The 23,337-nt window shown below is 41.9% G+C and overlaps 1 long non-coding RNA gene across 1 annotated transcript; it reads right to left on the bottom strand.

Annotated features, from left to right (window-relative positions):
- Window positions 1-2,331: 2,331 nt before the first annotated feature.
- LOC308433306 lies at window positions 2,332-21,271 on the bottom strand. The gene is made up of 3 exons (XR_013975437.1): window positions 21,203-21,271; window positions 3,757-3,874; window positions 2,332-2,598 (listed from the first exon to the last, which is right to left on the bottom strand). It is a non-coding gene; the product is annotated as an uncharacterized lncRNA (long non-coding RNA).
- Window positions 21,272-23,337: the final 2,066 nt, after the last annotated feature.

Genomic DNA, 23,337 nt, shown 5'->3' with positions numbered 1-23,337 from the left:
GTTAGGGAGATAGTACCTGTCTTAGTCAGGATTTCTATTTCTGCATAAATATCATGAACAAGAATCAAGTTGGGGAGGAAAGGGTTTATTCAGCTTACACTTCCACATTGCTGTTCAGCACCAAAGAAAGTCAGGACTGGAATTCAAGCAGGTCAGGAAGCAGGAGCTGATGCAGAGGCCATGGAGGGATGTTACTTACTGGCTTGCTTCCCCTGGCTTGCTCAGCTTGCTTTCTTATAGAACCCAGGACTACCAGCCCAGGGATGGCACCACCCACAATGGGCTGGGCCAAGGATGGCTCCACCCACAGTGGGCGGGGCCCTCCCTCCCTGATCAGTAGTTGAGAAAATGTCTTACAGCTGGATCTCATGGAGGTATTTTCTCAGCTGAGGCTCCTTTCTCTGTGATAACTCCAGCTTGTGTCAAGTTGACACAAAACCAAACAGTACAGTACCCTTCACAATAGCCACAAATAATATAAAATACTTTGGTGTAACTCTAACCAAGCAAGTGAAAGACCTGTATGACAAGAACTTCAAGTCTCTGGAGAAAGAAATTGAGGAAGCTGTCAGAAGATGGAAAGATCCCCCATGCTCTTGGAGCCATAGGATTAGCATACTGAAATGACCATTTTACCAAAAGCAATCTACAGGTTCGATGCAATCACATAAAAATTCCAACACAATTCCTTACAAATCTTGAAAGTTCCTTACTTTTCATGCCCTTCTGCCTAGAATATACTTCATACACACACACATACACACACACACACACACAAGCACACATGCACACATACACACATGTGCACACATTGTACAGATACACACATACACACTTGCATGAGCACACACACATGCACACACACTCACACAAACACACACAGAACTCATCAGTTTCCTATTTAATCGCTGTATCAGAAGTCCTTCTCTAACTAACAACTTTCTCCCCCTCAACATCCTGTTCCCCTCCTCTTTGGCAGCTTATACACTAATTTGTGTTCATTTCACTTGTACCTCCTACCAAGCCTTAAGTAAATGATAACAACAGGCATATATCTGTCTTATGGTCTTATTCCCAGAAGCTCGAATAGACTTGGTACACAACATAAGCTTTTTTTTAAAAAAATTCCATGAATCAGGTAGCCACACCCTCATCTTCCTTGCATGGAAGCTTTAGAATGGGCTCACTTGAGGGAATATGTACATGTTTCTTATCCCTTTTCTTTCCAGTCTATTCCTCCAAGCAAAATCATCTTTCAAATGCTACCATAGGCCCATTGGCTGGGCAAGCAAGTTCAGATGTATTTCTATGCCTTTTTTTCATTCTGCCCTTCTTTTTCCTGTGGTTTATATTCACTCATGAATAACAGTGAGTTATTACACCCTAAACAGTTTGGCATGGTGTCCTCACTTGTTAACAAGATAAAATGAGCCTTCGTAGTATTATAAGGAAGTAGATTGATTCACTTTACAACCAACAAAACAGCAGGCCAACAACAAAGAACTACTGTATATTTTCTGAAACATGTGAACGCTTCACTCCATGAATCTATTAGACAAGGTAAAGGGGATACATGCCTTTACCTTGTCCTCAAACTTAGACTTGGCTCTGAAAGACAGGCATATGCTATGCCCTTGCTGGAATTACTTCTATGGACACCATTAGATGCTTCCTTATAGCAGAGATGGTGGAGTCCTTCTGATGTCTTTAAGGTTTTTTTTATTTATATCACCAATAATTGCAGAGCTGGAAAGAGTGATGTGAACTCAGAAGAGTGACAGCCTCTCACAGGAAGCCCTGTGCTGCAGCGGAAGACCTAGCAACTAGATACAAGTTGTTCTCTAAGGCTAACAGAGGAGTCATCCGGCAAAGGATGGGGCAAAGAGGAAGTTTAGCCTAAGGATGGGTCATGCATCGCAGAGGCAATGTTCAAAAGTGAATAGTCAAAGAAGCTTAGAGCAGCTCTGTCAGAGAATGACACAATCTTGGAAATTCCCATAAGCTGGCGTTTTGAATGCCTTAGAACGTCCCACAGGGAAGACAAAGGCACCAATGCTTGACATTGCTAAGTGTCCCTGAGCCCTTCCTCTACCTCCTTTTCCTGGCAGCACTGTTTTCTTCCCTCTGAAGGTTGAACGTTGGAAGCAAAGAACAACTCCAGGTTTCTTAAAGATGCTTTGTTTCATAAATCTCAGAGAAAATAAAGAAATGTGGGTTTCCTGTCTCTTTCGATCAAATTCATTCAAAATAATAGCCCTGGCCAGGCAGGGCCGAGGTTGTGGGGAAGGAAGGAGAGGGGGAGAAGGTACTATTGTGAATTGTTCCCTGCAGCTGCTGAGTTTTCTCCATAACAAGCAAAACAAAAGACTGCTTTAGAAAACCGGGAGCAGGCACAAAGCCACAGAAAGGAGTATTTAGGATGGTATTTTAGAGAGACAAACCCTTGAATTTGCTTGAACCTAGTTCTGTCTCCTGGTTGTTTCATTTGTAACATAGTAACTAATATAACAATACAATTTAAGGGAAATGACAAGCATGGATACTGTTACAAAACATGTTATCTGCAGGCATCTGTAGTTTCTTCTTTCTTCCAAAGTGCTGGGGATAAAGATAAAAGACGCATTAACATGGGGAGGCAGTATAGCACAGTGGTTAAAGTGCAGGTTTAGAGTCTCATAGAACTATAGCCTTTAAAAGCTGTTGGGGATTGGGGGAGGGAGGGTTCTTCTAGCATGTGACTGCTGATTGATCAACCATATCCAAGGCAGGTCCCACACCCAAGAATTTCTGAACAACACAAATTGGACTTGATGAGTTTTGAGAGGCGGGGAGGGAGGGGGAGAGGGAGAGAAAAGGAGAAGAGGAAGGGGGAAGGGAAGGGGAGGAGAGGAGTGAAGGAGAGGGGGAGAGAAGGAGAGGGAGAGAGGGGAAAAAGGGGAGAGATGGAGAGAGGGAGAGAGGGGGGAGAGAGGGAGAGGGGGAGAGAGGGAGAGAGGGGGGAGAGAGGGAGAGGGGGAGAGAGGGAGAGGGGGAGAGAGGGGGAGGGGGAGAGAGAGAGAGAGGGAGAGGGGGAGAGAGGGAGAGGGGGAGAGAGGGAGAGGGGGAGAAGGGGGAGGGGGAGAGAGGGAGAGAGGGAGAGACGGAGAGGGGGAGAGAGGGAGAGGGGGAGAAGGGGAGAGAGGGAGAGAGGGAGAGACTGAACACAAAGTTAGGTTCACAGTAAGTTGGGAGCAGACCTTGAGGCAATGGAGGAGGCATATAACTATGATCAAAAAACGTTGGGTGAATTTTCAAAGAATTAAGGGGAAATGTTAAGTGCAGTTTGGCATGCAGGGTGATGCCCTAGCTTGGCCTCTGCTAATATGTAACCTGAGGCAAGTTTCCAATCCTCCCTAAAGACTTGATTTCAAACAGAGATGGAAACTCATCTTCTTGACACCGTAAGAATGAAGAAAGATAATACTTATGGGGTTTGAACCATCTCTGGTCCAAAGTGAACACTCACTGGATATTTGTACTTAAAGCCAGCGTAAAAATACTTGTCTCTCCTTTGACACTTCCAGTTTTTAAGTGAACCGAGCAAAGTGTTTGGAAGCTGTGGCTATGTGCTTTTCAGATCAGACTACAAAGGGAGAAAGCTGGCTAACCGCTCAGCTTGCTGCTGGAGAGAAGGATGCCACCTGACATGTCCCCTTAGGCACTGCAGAACACCAGCACACCTCAGCTAAGCCTGTCCTCGAGGTAGGGGAAGATTACCTTCGAGAGTTCAGGTTGTTGTGCTTCCGGAAACAAGAGTTACGAAATGTTCATACTGTCCTGGAGCAAAGGTCCCTGGTGATGAGAGATAGCCATGGGGCATGGAGTCCAAAGGCTTCTGGGGGTAAAAAGAAAGAAAGAAAAGAAAACTTTTAAAACTAGGCAAAAAATAAGCAGTGTTCCTAGCTTCTAGAGCCATTGTCAGAAAACATTCACTTAACTGTAACTCCCAAGCAACATCAAGAATGACCAAGTTTCTACACAACCAAAGAGAGAGAAACAAAGAGAGAGAGGGGGAGGGAGAGAGGGAGGGAGAGAGGGAGAAAGGGAGGGGGGAGGAAGGGGGGAGGGAGGAAGGGGGAGGGAGGGAGGGAAGGGGAGAGAGGGAGGGGGAGGGAGGGAGGAAGGGGGAAGGAGGGAGAAAGGGGGAGGGAAGGAGGGAGAAAGGGGGAGGGAGGAAGGGGGAAGGAGGGAGAAAGGGGGAGGGAGGAAGGAAAGGGGGAGGGAGGGAAGGAAGAAGGTGGAAGGGAGGGAGGGCCAGCGGGCGGGCAAGCACACATTATTTAGATCTCAGTATGTGTGATTAGTGAATGATAATATCAAGGAGGAATTTTACAATTGTTGGTTTCCTGAGACAAAGGAGCCAAGAGGTTTTCTGTGCACTAAACAGAAGTGAGTGGCACCTTCTCTCACAGTGGCTTATGGACTATCTAAATCTTCCCACCAGGCTTAGGAAGTCTGATTATATGCAAACTCCAAACTCGGGCGGTCAATAACAGCTGCTAAACCACTTATAAGACACTCGTAAAAAGAACACAGAATGCACACACATGAAGGTATTCCCCTGTGTCCAAAGCAGCAGACTTGCTAAGGGACAGTGACATCAGTCGGCCTAAAGCCAAGGGAAGCCCTTCATGGAGACGGAAATTATAGTGCTGTTATTGTGTCGTAATAAGTCTCTATGAAATGGGGCATTGTGTTTCTGCTGAATCGTGAACAAAAAATAAATCAGGATCTGGCTTCCTCGCAGGCTAGGGAAGATGTATTTTGCTTCCTTGGATGAGATTTCCTTAGGTCCACAGAGCGTACGTTTTCTCATCATTTCTCTTTAATTATTCTGTCTTTCAAAGGAAGCTATCTTTGGCTAAAAATTGAAAGTGCTTATTCTGAGCAGATGCCTTTTGTTCTACCTGTTTTCAGAAGGGCACTCCTGTGTATAAATGGCTCGCTAGTGCAGAAACTCTGGTGGAGGAAAGCAAACATTGGTATTAAGTTCCACGGTGACACTGTTTCCTTGTGCCAGCCCCAGCAGCAGATGAATGCAGCAACCTCATCCAAACTTAGTGACCAGGACCACAAGGCATTCCTATGTCTTTAAGGCTGACTGTTGGGTGGAAAATAAGCTAGGCACATTAGCTAGTGGGCAAAAAATGAAACTGGGTGCAGAAGCCTCAAGCAGTCTGTCATTCTGAATGGTTGACTGTTGGCTGAAAAGGAGCAAAGGTTACTGTCCTTCACCTTTTACATTTATAGCTTTTGTTTTTATTCCTTGGGGATGTATAAAGAGACTCCTTTATGCTACAGACTACCTAAAGTTTTTTTTTTTTTTTTTTTTTTGCCCTAATAAAATGCTCTTATGATACCAATTACCTAATTTGATCCCCCCATTTCAATACACCAGACACCTCTTTCAGGTCTGAGAACATGACCTAGTTTTCATCCATCAACCTATGTTCCAAATAGATTTTATTCAGTCTTAGCTCTTAATCTCTATGGCCTTTTAGTTTCTTGTTGCTTTCAATCTAGAAGTTGTACTCACTAGAGCAGATGGCAAGAAATAGCCATCAACATATACATCTATAAATATGGCTGTCTTATCCTTTTGAAAAGACATGAGCGCGTAGCTACCACTTATCAGGCATTGCTGTGGGTGCTTTGTTACCGGCCTTAAATCACAAGCTCCTAGGATCTGAACACTGTCGAAAGTCGAATCTTTTTATCTCTACCTGGTAGTGGAAGGAATTAGGACTCAGAAAAATTAAAGGATTTGTCCTGGGTCATGAAAAGCCAGGAGTTAAATCAGAATAATTTAAAATGCATTACACAGTGCTCCTCCCAAACTCCAAGTTTGTTTGCCCTGGGCAAATATTATACTTATATTCCAACTGCTAAGAAAAAAAGAGGGAGGAGGTAGCTGCTAACTAGGGGCAAAACAAATGGGAAAATACCACAGGTAACTAAAGGACAGACACTCCTAAGGAGCCTTCAAGTTGCAGTACAGTTCCTACCCTCAGAAAGCTGATAGTTTGCTTGAAAAGATGATGTAAGAATCCAATCAAATGAGTGCTACGGCCCAGGTGTACCCCAAATAGTGTATGTATGGGGGCAGAGGGGTAAAAAAGGTTTTTCCACATCTTGGCAAGCAATTAAAAAATAATCAGCCTTGCCTAATTTACCGTCACCATCACATCTAGTTTCTTCTTCCTTCTTAGTGAGCTAAGGACATCGGACATGTGTTTGCCAAAATTAAGGTACCATTACACTGATTTTTGAATATGTGAAGACTTTCAAGCAGTGTACTGAAAAACCTGCTTCTATACTCTCAAATGTCAACAGTGGCCAAAAGTGTTGTCCCTTCCCCCTTCTTTTAAAAGAAAACCAGGGATCAGACTTCTACGATTGTTTTACTTTATGGATGAGCTCCTGAGCAAAAGAGAGTCCTACAAGAACATTAGGTCAAGCCTTGTCCTCATAATACTAAATTAGAAACAATTTAATATCTGCTGAGGATTAATTAAATTCCCATTTTGCATATACACAGTGAGCTGCTTCCATAGCTGTTAAACATAACTTAGAATGTATTAAGGAAAGTTTCCATTGCAGATGCCTCATTTAAAAGGCAAAATTATGACAAGATATAATACTGTATACATTAAAATTGTACACACACACATATACATATAACAAAAATATACACATAGTGTGCATGAATAGTAAAAGCTATACAGGAATTTTTGCTGAAATGTTGGCACTATCTGGGAAAATCAGGATCAAATTTGTTTTTAATATTCTTCTATGTTGTTTAGATTTTCTGTGTCAATCTACCACTTTTGAAATAAGAAAAGAGAAAACAAGGCAACAATCGCGTCTGGGGAAGAGAACAGCACGCATCTTTCAGGAATACATGTTACAAAATATTTTCCAGAAAGAACATTTCAAAATATGTTTCTATTGAAGTATTAATACCTTCACTTCCCTTGAACAAAGTAATTCCTGTATCAGGAGCTAATTTTGAATGGTAGATTTATCATTTAATAATTATAGATATGAGATTAGATTTAGCTCGCTTGTTCTTCAGTGCAGTTGTTTTTGGGTTATTTGTGTGTGTGTGTGTGTGTGTGTGTGTGTGTGTGTGTGTGTGTGTGTTGTTTTGTATTTTTTAAAGACCTTCCAGCTGGCAAATAATATATTTCTGGCAGAGAAAAATGTTGACCTTGTATTGGGGGCCATTCTAAAAACAACAAGCAATAAGATATGATTGACTTTGAAGGCCTTTCAAAGGAGGTTGGGGAGACTTTTAACCAAGCCTCATGTCATCATGAACTCGGGTTCCTAGAAGTGGGCTGTGTTTTTATTCCTCTCCTCTGCATTACCCAGTAAGTGGCCAGAGCATCCCTAGTGCCTTTCCTCTGCGCATGAATTACAATCATGAATTACAATGTAACACTCCTTCAACTACAGGAATAGGTAGTTCAGACTCAATCAATAGTTTAGAGAAATAAAGTGTCCTGGGATTCTGATTCCTCGAGTAAAAACTCCACCTCTTCCATGGCTGACATTCCAAGCCTATTGGCATTTTTAGGACACACATGTGCTCTTTAAGGTTTAAAGGCTATGTGGGTCTGATCACATTTCATAACAGAATGATTCCACTTCTGGGGGTGAACTGACTACGTTGGAAGCATGTCCTTACTAAACAATTATCAGTTTCTAAAACGTGAGTAAGCAAATCTAATCTAACAAGTATCATATACCAAAGCACAGAGTTCCAATGAAAGCGTATGTGACTCAGAAATAGGAGGTAGGGAAGAAATTACCAATAGCAGGAAGAAGTTCAGCTTTTTGTGAATGTTAAATGTTTAAAAATTCTAGAAGTTTCTCCAGTAGGGTCTCACTTTTAGTGCATATTTTTTTAAGGCTTGTTAAACACTTAGATTACTAAGTGGAAAGGGAGTAGATTGTTTCACAAAAGGGCGTCTAGCGAGAACTGTGGACTTAGAGAATGTGAGCTTGGGCAGTTCATGCAGACTCTGAACTTTACTCCTGCTGAAGTGGCCTCTTTCCTACTTGAACTCAGAACTACAGAGTAGGTGTGTGTGTGTGTGTGTGTGTGTGTGTGTTGTTGTTGTTGTTGTTGTTGTTGTTGTTGTTGTTGTTGTTTTTAACAAAATTTCAATCGTTCAGTTTTACTAATACTCAGGAGCCAGATGCTAGGGTGACAGACAGCCCACGAGCTCAGAGAAGCAGAGAAAACAGCAGCTGACCCTCCTCAGCTGAGTCCCAAAAGCAAGCTCTCCTTCTCCATCCCATCTGCCAACCCCTCAAACTGAATGTCCCTCCCCTTTACTTCCTGTGCACCTCTCTATCTGTCCTCCTGACTTCTTCTCTGTTGGTTTGTTTTTTCCCTGTGTTCACTCCCTGTCAATTGGTTGCTAGCTCTGCCTCTGGATCTGTGGTTGAATTTATTTAATCCTGTTTACAATAAAGTGAAAGCTCTGGAATTAAAGGTGTCTGCTAGGGCTGAGCCACACCACAACTAGAAACAGGTTTTCTCAGTAAATAAGACAATCTCTAGGTTCGCCATATGATGAAGTATCCTGCAAGAAATGTGTTGGTGTGAGTGTATGAATGTGTAAATGTATGTGAGTGTAATGTGTATATGTGTGCAAGTATGTGTGAATGTGTATGTATACATGTGAATGTGTGTATGTGTGAATGTGTGTATATGAGTATGTGTAATTTGTGTGCATGCAAGTGTGTATATGTGTGAGTGTCTGTATGTGTGTATGTGCATGTTAGTATATATGTGTGAGAGTGAGTGTGTGTGTGCACATGCATTCATGCACTCGTAAGCAAAAAAATTTACTTATCCTGTGGTGTCTCAAACAAACAAAAATGAAATAAATCCACTTCACAAAGGAATGATATCATATGTTTATCAAGTAAGAGGTACTTAAAAATAATGTTACCTACTTTTTTTCCTTAGTCTTTTTTTCTGTATTTCTTAGAAATATATTTATACTATATTTAAACTATAAAGATTTTAACATGTTTGCTTCAAGTTTTGCATTGAGGTATCATTTGAATTTAATAAAGTATTTAGAATACATAAAAGTTTTTAATTACATTTCATTAAACATTGTGATATGTGTATTGCATACACGCACATGTAAGCGTGTCCCACAGAATACATATGGAGGTCATAGGACAACTTATCTGAGTCTGTTCTCTCCTCCCATCATGTGGGTTCTAGGTCCAGGTCATTGAACTGGGTGACAAGAACCTTTATTTACCTACTGAGCCATCTTTCCAGACCACGAACAAGACCTTTAATATGTGCATACTACCAGAAAATCACTTCTCAGGGTTTAATATAAACTTTTCTTAGAGCACGACATAGATCAATATCTCAGCATCCCAAAAGATTCTACATGGACCCTTCAGGGCTAGCTATTCTTCTGACTTCTTAAATATTGATAAATGCTGTAAAATAGCAATATGTATGTACCGAGGAATTAAAACAAAACAAAACAAAAAAAAAAAAAAGCAATCGTTTTTGTTGTTGTTGTTTAAGAAGTGACCTAGCTGTGCATGACAACATGGAAAAATCCCAAGACTCCTCTGTATTCCTCGCGTAGTTGAAAATTAACAGCAGTAATGATAACAGAGATGATAAGAGGAAGGGAGGAGGGAGGTGGCAGATGAAATCTGGTTTAACTTCTCAGGCAGAGGACGCGCCCTAACTACAGTCATCCTCCTTTTGCCCCGGGGAGAATGTAAACTGTCAGAAGCACTGACTTTGACCGACCACACTATTTACAGATGCGGATGAACTTCTCTCCCCAGGCTTGGACACCGCCCATCCTGGCTAAGGCTCCTCATCACCTCTGTGTGGCCCCACCTTCTTTCCCCATCGCTAAGGAGTCCAACCAGAAGGCGAGGAGCCCTGAGGATACAGATCCCCGCAACCTCACTGGGCAATCCCACAGAGCTGGGGTCACCAACGGATTAGCAAAAACCCATCTAACTTAAGCCTCATCTCCTCCGGAAGTTCTGCAAGATCCTAATTTGCACTTACACACTCGAACTTATTTGTTAACTTTTACACTAAACTAGTAACCAGCGAGATAAACAGTAAGGAATTGGCTACTTCCGCTCACTCATAGCAGGTAAATGTGGATGAGCCTTGAGAACTACCTTCTGAACGATTCTCACAGCTGAGCATCCTCACAGCAATGGGAGCTTCTTGCCGCTGGTATTTGTGGAGACAGGATAGACGGTGTCTGTCTTACAGAAACCCTTCAGATCAGTTGGACTTCTTTCCTCTAAACGAATAGCCTCATTGCTCTTTGGCCTTTCCTCATGACCCTTCTTTTCCATGCTTTAATTCTATTTTTTTTTCTATTTTTCTGGAGCTCTGCCTGCCAGCCATTTCTCCACATCTTTCTTTGAAGGAGAGACACAAAGTGGCCACGGTTCAGGTCAGCTCAGTACTGAGAGGCTGACAGGCCACTTCCTGCTCTTTGCTCTTCATACACTGACCATCTCACTAATTTTTAAATGTACAAACAAACAAATAAATAACACTTATTTAGCTAATTCTAAAAAAAAAAAAAAATGCCACGTTGGATTAAATGCCTATCTTTCTCATCTCAACTATTGATTCATCGTGTGTGTGTGTGTGTGTGTGTGTGTGTGTGTGTGAGAGAGAGAGAGAGAGAGAGAGAGAGAGAGAGAGAGAGAGAGAGCACTTGTGCTTGAGTGCACACATGTGTTGTCTTTGTATTAGCTTGTGAGTCAGGATTACACTAAGTGTCCCAACTCATGATGCTCCAGCCTCAGCCTTTTGACAGTGTTAGTTGCTGGCATCTGACAGACTGAGGAAAAGAAAAACAAACAGAGAGAGAGAGAGAGAGAGAGAGAGAGAGAGAGAGAGAGAGAGAAGAGTAGAGTAGGAAAGGCTGTAGATGTAGCATCTGATGATGTTTGCCTGGTGCACACAAGGCACAGGTTCCAAATGAAGTTTGTCTACGAAAACTTTCAGGCAACCTCTGCTCTATAAGGCTTTGACATCTCCTTTATCGTCACATAGAAACTATATAATGTGGTAGGACAACAAATTGTCTCTCGGTCTGGACAGAACCACGCACTAGTCCGCTACATGCCCCTGACGCACAGACAAGGTGCACAGGAATCATATGGTCAGAGAAAAGATTCTGTGTGGAAGGATCTTTGGTCATTTGCCTCCACTGTTAATTTACTGCCAAACAGTGTGTGGAAGATGATCATTATTGGCCACACGAAACCATTACTGCGTTATCATTACTATGCAAACAGAATAGACATGATCAGGCCCGAAGGCCATCTGTGTACGGAGCCGTAGTTAGATATGTGCAAACATCTAGGAAGAATGGGAATTCACAGCAACCACCGATAGGGGCGGTGTGGGAGGACAAAGGTGCTTTTCCCATGGTCCCAGCTAAATCTTTACAACATGATATCTAAACACTGCATGAGGTTCAGTTATTTAAACAACTGTATTCATTATTTCATCTGCACAAACTTTAAGAATTTTATCGTTTAAATAAGAAATATTTCAATTATACGAGTAAATCATTAATATGTATAGCAAAAATACTTAAATGTGCCTTGTGTGGAGGCACAGAGCTTTAATCCCAGGACTGAGAGGCAGAGGCAAGCAGATCTCTGAGTTCAAAGCCAGCCTGGTCTACAGAGTGGATTCCAACACAGCCAGGGCTACAAAGAGAAGCCCTGTTTCAGAATCTAAGCAAAACAAACCAGAAATAGTATAATGTAAAATTCAATAAGAAATGTGGATATGGGGAAGGTTAGTTTTGAAGATTAAAAACTGATTCTCTGAAATCAAATTTTAAAGCCCCTAAGCAGAAATGGAATCGTTAAGTTCTTGATCAGTATCACAGCTATAAACCCACTATTATTAGGACAAGTGACCCAAATGTTAAACTTTTCCTCAAGGATTTGATGAACTTTCTCGCCTGTTAAAATAAAAATGTCCTACTTTCTAATACCAACTCTGATTAAAGCTAGACACACACTAAATCAAATAAAGATTACTTAATTTTAAAGCTAGCTTCCTGAGTTTTATAACTTTAACCTTGTATATCTTAGTGATATTTCTGGAAAATGACATTTACCAATGCATATTTAAATGTCAACAACTAGAGAATTTTATTGTGCAACTACTCGGACACCGTTGTTTATATGAAAAAATGGCATTTGCTTAACTTTCTGAACTAAAAAAAAAATGTTTTGAGATTTTCTGATAGTTGCCTCCATAATCTGCTTGCTTGCAAAAAATAAATCCATTTCAATCACTCCCTGACCAAAGTTTAAACTTAAAATAGACTCAACAGTTAATCAATAGGTTGATCTGCTGATGCAGAAGGTAGCTAGGCACAGCCAGAGGTCAGCCTACAGAGACAGTCGACAATTTATTGAATATAACTCAGCACAGAGAATATACCTAAGCAATCCGATCTTTTCACACGGATCTAGTGATATGGATCTAGGAAGGCCTCCATAAATGTCAGTGTCAAGTGTATGTTAACTGCTCCATTGTATCACATGACAGCCTTTAGATAGCTCATGTCTACAGTCAGGGTAGCTCCAACAGGATTTTCTACACCAGGAGCCCTTGAACACTTCAGTATTCTTACATTAGACATTTTGAAAAGCAAACATGTAACTCTCTAGTCCTAGTCCAAATGAATCTTCTCTGAATTGCTATCCGGGAAAGTTTTGCAGTGAGGAAAAAATATATATATAAATTGTTCACACAACCTACATGAAATTGTACTAAATTAAGCATGATTTAATTGGGCCAATATCTGAGTGATACTGCATCAGGCTTTCAATTTACAAGAACAAGTGTTAAAAAAGGAAACCCAACAGAAAACATGTCAGTTTTCTTCTTACAAAGTTGGATTGGCCTAACCCACTGACAGAATCCAAAGGTTAGCTGGTCTTTCATAATAGCTTTGGAAAAATAAATAAATCTAACGTGTACTCAGAGTGAGTCTACAGTAAATGCTCTTCATCTAATCACGACTCTGATATGCCAATAAAATGCTGGGCAATTTGACATCAGTCGAGTTCCATCTCTCCCATTTTGTAAGTAAATGACTCTAAAAATCATTGAACCGAGGCCAAGGAAGCCAGGTGAGAAACATCATTAGTGTCTCGTGGAAAGGCCCAGGGTGGAAAACCCTGATTCCCTTCCTAGCTCCGCTGTAATGCAGTCAGCAGTCCTGGGGACATTTTTTTTTTTTTTACAGGGAGTCTACCTTCCTTTGTTCACAAGACTCCTTTGGAATAGACAAATGAACTAACAAGCATTCGAGTTTGTGAAGCCAACAGCTGTGATCAAGGAGTCTCCGTACACACAGAGCGCACAGTGAGGTCAGGTGGTACCAACAGCCGCAGACCTGGTCTTAGAATCACCACGATGGCAGTTCTGAAGTCGGCACCCCAGCCAGACTTCCTAGGTGTTACGGTCTGACTGTTTCAACAGTTGAGTTGGCACCGTCTAGGGAGGGTGTAGAACCTTTCGGACATGGGGCCCAGCTGGCAAATGGATGGGGCTAACAAGTTAGGACTCGGCCATGGTTATGAGCAAAGTTGTCTTTGCTTCCAGACCACTGAGACAGTGTAGCCACCACCACACAACCCTGCTCCCAGACTTTCTCCACCATATGGACTGTCTCCCTAACTATGACCCTGAATAAATCCTTACTGTTTTAGGCTGTTTCTGTCAGGAATTCTATCAGAGCAATGAGGAAAGAAAATCCCATCTCTAGGTCCCCTGCATCCTAACTTAGTATCACTGAACAGTTTCTTTGCTGCCCTGTGCCTTAGTCTGCTTGTCTGAGAGAGGTGGAATTTAATAACACCCACCTTTGATGTGTTAATTAAATATTAATTAACAGAAAGCACTGACGCCGTGCTTGGCATCCAGAGAACACATGGTTGATGTCAGCCATTCCTCACCAGAACTCCCTATCTCAAGATAAATTCAAAAATCTGTATGGACAGTTTAATTCTGGGTTTCTTTCTCGATTTGTGACTGAAAACCCTTCCAATTAGGAGCTACCTTACAATCAAGCTTTCAAAATAATTTAAAAAAAAAAAATCTTCCTACACACTCAACTCCTTGCTCAAAAGCTTCAATGGCTCCCTTCTCTGAAAAGATTCCCAGACCCGCCTCGCCTCCTTGAATTTAGCTTGCAAGATGTCCTCCACTCCAGCTCTAGTCCGCTTTCCTAACCTACTCCAGACAAACTCCTCGCTTCCCTTATGTCTCTAGCCCACCGCCGTACAGGCTCTGCTCGATGCACAGGAAGTGGCTGTAGCTGACTGTTATCTTATCTTTGCCCTGGCATCCTGGAACAGAGTTGTACACATCTCACCAAGGCAGAAGGATCCAGAAGGCTGAGGTCTACCCAGAGGGAAGACCGGCCCAGAGAACCCAGCCCGACCCCAGCTTCTGAGAAGCTCAGCAGTGATTGCCAGATTGAGCTAAGGCTGGGAGCACAGGTCTCCCACAATGTTTAATCTCAGATGTGCTCTGTAATACAAGCGTGCATTGTAGCTATTTTAAAATAATAATCCTATTGAGTCTAGGGAGAATTCTTAAGTGAAAGTTCTCAAAAGTTAAGACCCTAGAGGATTTTAAAAAGCAGTAGCAACTTGGGCTAAAAACTGTAAGCCTTAACCACCCTGTTTTCCCCCATGGGAAACGCTGAGAGGAATTTTTTTATTATTATTTATTTATACAATGCAACAAACTAATCTCTCCTTCTGGTCAACAAAAGCTTCTGGCCCCGTTCACATAACTGACTTAAAATTCACTGTTAGGTCAGTTTGCTTCCTCTTTGGTGCCTCTGGGATTTGAGGAAGAGACAGTAGGGAGTTCAGAATTCTTGACCTCAAGAGACCCCCATTTGGTGTGCTGATAACCCCTGAGGTCGAAAGGGAACCACCATTAATGTAAAGGTCAGGCTCCCTGATAACCTTCAAAGATGAACATCTTCCTTCCAAAAGGGCAACCTCGCTTCCATAGTCACAGTAAAGGGATAGGGGAGGGCAGGGGAGATAGCTCTGCTACTTGCCTTGCAAACATGAGTTTGATCCTCAAAAGCCATGTGTTTGTAAGCCCAAGTGGAGACAGACAGATCCCTACTTTGCAGGCTCCAGACCAGCAAGAGTCCATCCCCCCACACAAAAAAGGAAATAAATAAATAAAGTGGACAACTACTAAAATAAAATAAAATAAAATAAAATGAAGACACCTCTGGCCCTCCACAAGTTCAAGCACATGCACATGGGGGTGGAGGGGGGGGACAGGGAGATCCTTGCATTCTTTTATCATGGCAGAAAAAAAGTTGAGCAGTGACTTCCTGGTATATAAAAAGGATTCATAAGCCATTTTTAACAGAAAAACATAACCCTAAAATTCGGGCTTTCAATCTTGCTCATTCCGTAGATTCAGCAAGCACAAACTAGCCCCTGAGTAAAAACAGAGCTCATAAATTTGTTCTGCTTGGTCAGCCCAGTGTTTTTGCCTCTTCAAAAGCTGTTATTTAAATGCCCTCGGACAGGATTCATGCTCCGCAGTCTGATCCACTCTCCACTGTATGGCTCAGATTAACGTCTTGTAGTCTGAGGCCCTGCCTGGAGACATTTGTGTTTACAGTTTCTTTTGGAATTTCCCTCTTTGATGGAATCGTGAATAAATTATACTAGGGCATCTAGCTAGCATACCACTCCACATAACTCTCATTCTCCCTTCTAGTATCTGCAAAGCTCCACCAAGTGCTGCTGTTTAAAGTAACCGGTTTCTTCTGGTTCTTTGTTCACTGCCCAATGAGCAGAGACCCCTTCCATCACAACCGCAGTTGGTTCTTATCACCTCCATCCTCAATGTACCCACAAGACTCCCTAGGCTTCAAGGCAGATGAGTGTGCATTAATTGGTTTCTGCCTTCCTGCCGAAAGCCCAGTCTTGGACCTGCACCACCAGCCTTCGGCTTTGGAAAGTAGTAAGCTGGAAACTTCACCCCGCCTCAGATTTCCTGTACTTGAGTTTCACAGCCTTCTCTCCAGTACCACCTGCCCAGCCCAGCTTATCAGGAGGGTGAATTGACCTCTGTCTCACTGCGTTCTACCAGGACACGGTAAGTAAGGCACATAGCATTCCAGTTCTTGGCCACGAGAGAGAAGAGAGGACAGAGTCGGCCTTTGACATAAACAGGACTCATCCAGTAAGTAGCTGGAGAAGAATGTTGGCAACACGCAATTAGCCAGCTGGTCATCTCTATTTCAAACCGCCACGTCGCTAACTGCCAACTTTTAAAGCATTAACTGCCTTGGCATGCCAGGCATAGTTCAAAATCAGATTTGTAAGAGCTGTTTTCCATGTTGCCTCCCTTCTTTCTTAGCCAGTTTCATGGACACACTAGGGTCAAGCAAGTTGATACTTCAGATAAAAGGTGCTGAAGCTTTGCATGGAAGCCGGTTGGTAAGTCAGTATAAACTCTTCTTGAACTCTTGCTCAAGATAAAAACTTCCTGAGTGTTCATTATTCTTGTGGATATTCTTGGAATGCTCAGCGCCCATCTCTCAGCTCCTTCAATAGGACAAACAACTGGGGAAGGGTGCTGGGTCATAAAAGATATGCCTGGTTATCAAAACAAACCCACAGTATACATGGAAAGACTGAACGTGGTAGGGTTGATGAGGTCTAATTCATATCTTTTCTGTGCTTTTAAATTCCCAATATCTATTCTGGGAAATGAACAGCCATCCCTGGAATGTTAATACATACTTATCCCAGCTCCCCAGCTCCCTTCTTTCCTGTCTGTCACTTCCCTGTCTTTCTCCTTGGCTTACAATGCTTAGTTCAACTCAGCTGAACTCGGTGATGTAGTCTCCATCAAAACAAAATCATACCAATAAAGAAATAAACTTATTGCTTTAACTCTCTGATATTCAAATCTAAAAACCTCCACATGCTTGGAATTCTTCAATAAGCAGTCCATAGGAAAAGATCACAAGCATAAGAATATAATTTATTATGGTGGAAACATTAATCTCCTGATACCCTTCTCCAGCTCAGCAATGAGTTGCTCATTTGAGATGTCAGGAAAACTGATTCTCTCAAAGTAATAGCTATGGCAACTAGTCTACCTTGAGACATTCATTTACTGAAGAGATTTCCAAGTTTATTATTATTAATTACCCTTCTGAGGGGTTGTATGACTTGATATAAATAAACTCATCACAAATAAGGAATCAACAATGGACCAAAGTACAGATTTCACCAATTCAACTTGAATCAATAGGTTTTATTAGGCTTACTTACAGAAGTTTGGGTAAGGAATTACTTACAGGAGCAGAAATTACTCAAAGACAGCTGCATCACCAAAAGCCCACCCCAGCATGAGTGACAGCTCACAAAAGCTGGGAACTGTACAATTCTGCACATCTTCTAGGCAGCTCAGTCAGCATCTGACTTTTTCAGGTAGTTTGGCTGCTTCTTGTTTAATCTCTTTTGCCTATTATAGTCAGCAACCTGAAAAAAAAAATCTCTCAACTGTCCTCAAATGCTTAGAGAAGGAGGAGACATAGTAAATCTGGTCAGTTTCAGGAACTTCCTGGGGATTTTGAGTTGTTCTCTTCCCAACCTTCAGAGATCCCTACAAATGAATGTTTCACCTCCCTTAGAACAGACATCCTATGTCTTAAGTACATTTCCTCCATGATGGGAGATTTTTTTTCCAGAAGGTAATTGCTATATATCTTCAATACATAGGAAATTAAGCATTTCTCCCTTGAGAGATGTCTCAACAGACAAAGGCACCTGCCCAAGACTGATTACCCTTAGACCCTCATGTTAGAAGGAAAGAACCTATTCCCAAAAGTTGTCCTCTGACTATCACACTTTGTGTACTCTGTGGCTCACATTCTCCTTACAAAAACAGACCAACACACACACACACACACATGCATGCATGTGCAGAAAAAAAATTTTAAGTATAAATTAAGCATTTTAAAAATTCTAGTTTCAAAGAAAAACAGAAATATCTCTTCTTATTCTTCTATCTACAGACCCATATGATATATATAAAATTAATCTGGTAAATTAATGTTTTTATTAGTTTTATCAGAAATCAAAATGTATGATTAGGACAATTATACACTTGTGTTTCTCACAGATCATAAATTGTTGTCACTGTTGTGCCTTATTTTTCTTCTATAGTTCAAAGCCTTGGATTGTCTCTTATTGGCTCCATTGGGTGCCAGAATCACTGATGATATGCATCTGGGACCAGGTACATAACAAACCACCATGAACACTCATGTCATACAGCCTAGGTCAAGATGCAAGTTGTTCAGAAGACTTCATCAAACGTCTCTTCTGCTCCACCAAACCTAGGTTCCTGTGTCTTACGCTTGCAGTATTGCCCACTTTCTGAAATCAGTTCATTCCTTCCTTGTATCCGCATACTTGACTCACCAAGCCCCTTCACACTTCTGCTTAATGGATACCTGTTTAACCAGTCTCCTGAACCCAGCCACACAGAATCACCTGTGCTTGAGCCTCTCTGTCCTGTGATATTGTTATGCTAGCACATCAGCTGGGTATCACCACTTCCCATGACATCTGTACAATGCTACATATAGGTTATCAACTGCAGCAAGAGTTTCTATTCTCTGTTGGATTTTGCCCTCCTTAAAGATATGCTCAAAGCCTAATCCTGATTCTGTGAATGAAACTAATTTGTAAACAGGATCTTGGCATATATAATTGGGTTAAGAGAAGGTCAAGCTAGGTTAGGTGAGCTCTAATTCCAATACAACCAATGTTCTTACAAGTTTGCACCCAGGAAAGAGGTACAAAATACACAACATGGGAAAATGCCATATGAAGATAGAATGCCTGACAGATGTTTAGCTTCAAGACAAAGAATCTCCAGGATTGCTACCAGCCAGGAGGCTGAGATAAGCACGGGAAAGCCTTTTCCTCAGGCCCCTCCACAACCTCACCAACTTACTTTTGGACTTCTAGACTAAAAAATTATAAGATAATACTTTTTTTTTCTTTTTTTTTTTTTTTTTTTTTTTTTTTTTTTTGCTAAACTATCAGCTTCTGCTACTTTGTTATGGCAGCCTGGGAAATTAATATAATTTCTCTCATGTTTTTGGAGAATTATCTGGTTCATTTAACAAACAGTTATTTGGCACCTACTATCTGCCAGGGATTTTTTTTTTCTGGGTGTTAGGAAAAGTACCATAAATAAAAATGGTCTGTCTTCCAGTCTGGCTGAGAGATGAGTTCATGTAAGTCCAAGGAGGGAGCACTACATGGGGTGTTGAGGAAGCAGGGACTTACCAGGGTTCAGGGAAGGCACACTAAAAGAGATAAAGGCACAGAAGAAGCTTGAAGGATACAAGCAGTACCGGAAATCTGAGACAGGAGGGAATAAACAATCCTTCTCCCCCACACCCAGTTCTAACTGCAGCCTCTTCCTGCAGTCACATAGCTTCCACAGAGAATGAAAGTATGTAGTTCTTCTGGCTGATTCTCTGCAACCTAACATCTCTTGCCAACTTGGCTTTGTGAAACAGATCCATTCTCTTAGGACTCAGTTAGGAGAAAGCATGGGAAGTCTAGTTTGAGGGGAAAGGGTTGTTTCAGTTTTTATTTTGTCTTTTCTATCTAGATGTCATGTCTCTGTCATGTGTCACAATACCATTTGTCTTCGAAGACATTATTGTTCTTTGAGACACAAAAACACTTCAAATCCAAACTAAAGACAATAAGGTCTGTCTGGGTGTCTTGTGTACCTGCCATTCCAGCTAAGGCAGAAAGAAGGATCACAAATTCAAGGCCTGTCTGGGCAGCTTACCTAGAGCATGTCTTAAAATAGAAATCATTTGAATCTGTGTGAATGTAGCTTAGTGGCCGGTGGCTTGCTTCACACACTCTAAGTTCAATCACCCGTTCTGGAGGGGGAGAGGAGCAGGGTGCAAGTTCTTTCAAGACAGTTTACTCCCAATGACAAAGGAATATCAGTAAAATAGAAAGATGGTCAAAATGAAGACTTACTCACAATCTGGAAAACCGAGTAACTAAAAGAAGATTTTACAGAGGTGATCACCGTATTAATATTTTGACAGAGTCCCCACCAAATTGTTTTCCAGGAAGTGTCTTACTGTGTTTGTTCCTGTGCATTCATGAGGAAGGTACCATCCAGCCTTTTACACAATGCATTGCAGCATAGACATGTTCCTAGGCTTTGAGAAACTCATTATAAACATAATTTGAATGGCTGTGAAACATTTGATCTCATGCATGCCCATGGTTTACTATATGAGGCTTAGAGTTGGCCATTAAGTCAGATCATAGTTCATGAATAGCCTTCAGATAATCAATGAGTTTTAAGTGGTGATCTTGACTGATTTCATCACAGACAGTGGTGTTGGGATGCAAGGACCATTTGGCTATCAAGAAGTTGACTTCAAAACAAACCAAAAGAATGGACAAAGACTTGGACTTTATAATACAAAATAAAGGACAGTGTGAACTGCTTTCTCATCTCACACCCATCCCTCAAAGATTGTCTTCTCTACTCTGAAGCTCTTTCTTGCTTACAACTCATCTTAACTTCCTGGTAAAGCTAGGTATGAAGTGCTAAGTATTCTGGGGCCTCCGTCCTCCTTATTACACTAAGTACTAGCCAAGTCTTCTATTGTTCTTGCTCAAGACAAGCACTTCAGTGCTTGCTCTCCAAGGCATATCCTTGTGAATTCACCCAAGTTTGTCCTGCAACTAGTCCAGCTGACACTGATTGAATCTATATTTCTCCTAAGCCATCATTTCTAACTCATCCACCATAAGCTTTCTTAGATCTTGTCACCAAAATATTCTATTATTGGGGTCACACATATGCATGTGCATGCACGCACACACACTTATCAATTTGTATTAGTTCCTCTGTCTTTTTCTTTCTATTGTTATAACTGTCTCAGAAAAAGATCCTTATACCAAGTTATGTATAAATAATAGAAATAATAGACTTTTATGGTCACAGCTGCAGAGACAGGAGAGTCTAAGATCAAGGTACCAGGAAATGACAGCTGGTGGCACCTGGTCTGGCCCTCCAAGACCTTGTCCTTCTTGCTGTCTTCTCACCTGGTAGAAAAAAAAAATGACAATAACATCAAAGAAGCAAAATAGATCAATGGGAGGTGGGGTCCCTCTCAGAATCCTCTTCTAGAGAAGTCCTAAGGGTCTAATGTCTTCCCAAATGCCTGACCGCTTAATAGCTCCATCATATGGCTCAATCTCCGGCATACAAATTTTGGATGCACAAACCACAGCAGTAACCCGTCTCCTGGTGCTCCAGCCCTTGCCCAAACTACACCTGAGACAAACTCCCTCACCTGGGGTTATGGGAGACACCTATGCAGAACAGACACCCACTGAGCTACTTCTTAAGTCACTAAGACTAAATGTCCTTGTGCCTCTGAGGTTCAACCCATTGCCCTGCTGACTCCGACACTCATGCTGCTACTAAGGACACTTACCCTGCCTTACTCCAAAGAACTTCACTCTTAGCACACCAGCTGCTTACAGCAGTGCTGCTGCTCCCAATCTGACCGAAGAAGTGACTAAGTGCTGTAACCTTCACTTTGAAAGACGCTTTCATACCATATAGATAGAAGTCCACAGAATCTGACATTAGACTTTGCTTTTTAATCACTTGTATAATAGCAAAATCTGACTGTAGCGGTTTCCTATGACTCCTGTGTCAAATCCACACAAACTCAGTGGCTGAAACAATAGCAGCAGAGTCTCTGACAGTTATGTAAGGCAGGTGTTCAGAATCAGTTTCCCCAGCCAAAGTCAAGGTGTCCACAGTCGCTCCTAAAGATGTAGGGGCCAATCCGGCCGTTGCCTCTTCCAATTTTTAGTGGCTACTGGTATTCCTCAGTTCAATCTATCTGCTTCTGCAGCTGTGTTGTTCTTCTCTCTGTTAAATCTGCCTCTGCCTTCGTCTTATAAGGATTCCTGTGATGGTGTTTAGGACTCGCTAGGGTAACCGGGGATGATCTCACACACCTGAATCCTTAGCTGAATCACGCATGTTCAAACGCTCTCCTTTTACAAGGTAATAAGTACGGGCATTGGGAATTGATGTGGACACTTGGCAATTACCCATCCTACCTCGGTGGAAACAAGGCCATTGTGATCTTTAGCCCTCCTGAAGTGAGCAGTCCTGCCTCGTCGGATGTGTACACTGGATTGCCGTGTGCTACTGCACTGGACTGTAACAGGAACACTGAGTCACGCTTAGTGTCTGTGCCGTTCATTTTCTCTAAAATCAGACAAGCCCTGCATCACCCCAGGCTTTCAAATAAAATAATAAAGGTTTGCAGCTCTGAATTTCCCTGCCTCGGAGCAGCCGGCCTTGCGGTCTGCACAGCATTTCATGGCTTTTTCAGCCCTATGCCAATCCTGTACCGTAAGCAGTGCAGTGGCCAACCTGTCATTCTTGTTTCCCCCGAGCTGGGAAATCAGAGGGTTGTGTGTCTTGCTGAGTTTCCCCATTAGTCCCTTGCAAAGGCTAATCTTCACTGAGTTCATCAGAGCTGCCTCCCCAGGGAGAGGCAATCTGAAATCAATTACTCTTTTAAAGCATACAAGCATACAATTTGAATATTTTACTGGCGAAGGTTAGAAATAGCTCTGTGAATCCTGTCAAATGACAAAACAGATGGGCCCTGAGCCAAGATCAAACAAAGAGGGTGTGAAAGGTACAAGAAAACATTAAATATTACAGAGAATTCGAAGGCAGATATGGAGGCCATAGGCTGAATGAATTGACTTCCTATGGTCTATTGGCTGCTTTTGGTTTTGTTCTTGTTTTTCTCTTGAATGCATTGCCTCGTTTAAGGTTTGGGGAAGAGAAAAAAAAAAAAAAAAAAACAAACTACATCCACATAGAAATTTGCATTCGGTTGCAGGCAAGTTGACAGGCCACTTATAAACTACAGGTAATGGTGCTTCCATTATCGTGGGAGTTAAACAAGAGCATATGAAATGCCTATCACAAAGCCTTAGTGAGCACGAGTTACCCCACCCCTCCTCTTCTTCTTCTTCTTCTTCTTCTTCTTCTTCTTCCTCTTCCTCTTCCTCTTCCTCTTCTTCTTCTTCTTCTTCTTCTGCTGGTTCCTCAAGAAAATCACCTCACAAAGC

This window comes from Micromys minutus (assembly GCF_963924665.1).
Source record: "Micromys minutus genome assembly, chromosome: 19".
NCBI classification, from domain to species: Eukaryota; Metazoa; Chordata; class Mammalia; order Rodentia; family Muridae; genus Micromys; species Micromys minutus.
Note: the sequence above shows the minus strand (reverse complement) of the source record. Positions and strands in the feature narration are given on the sequence as shown.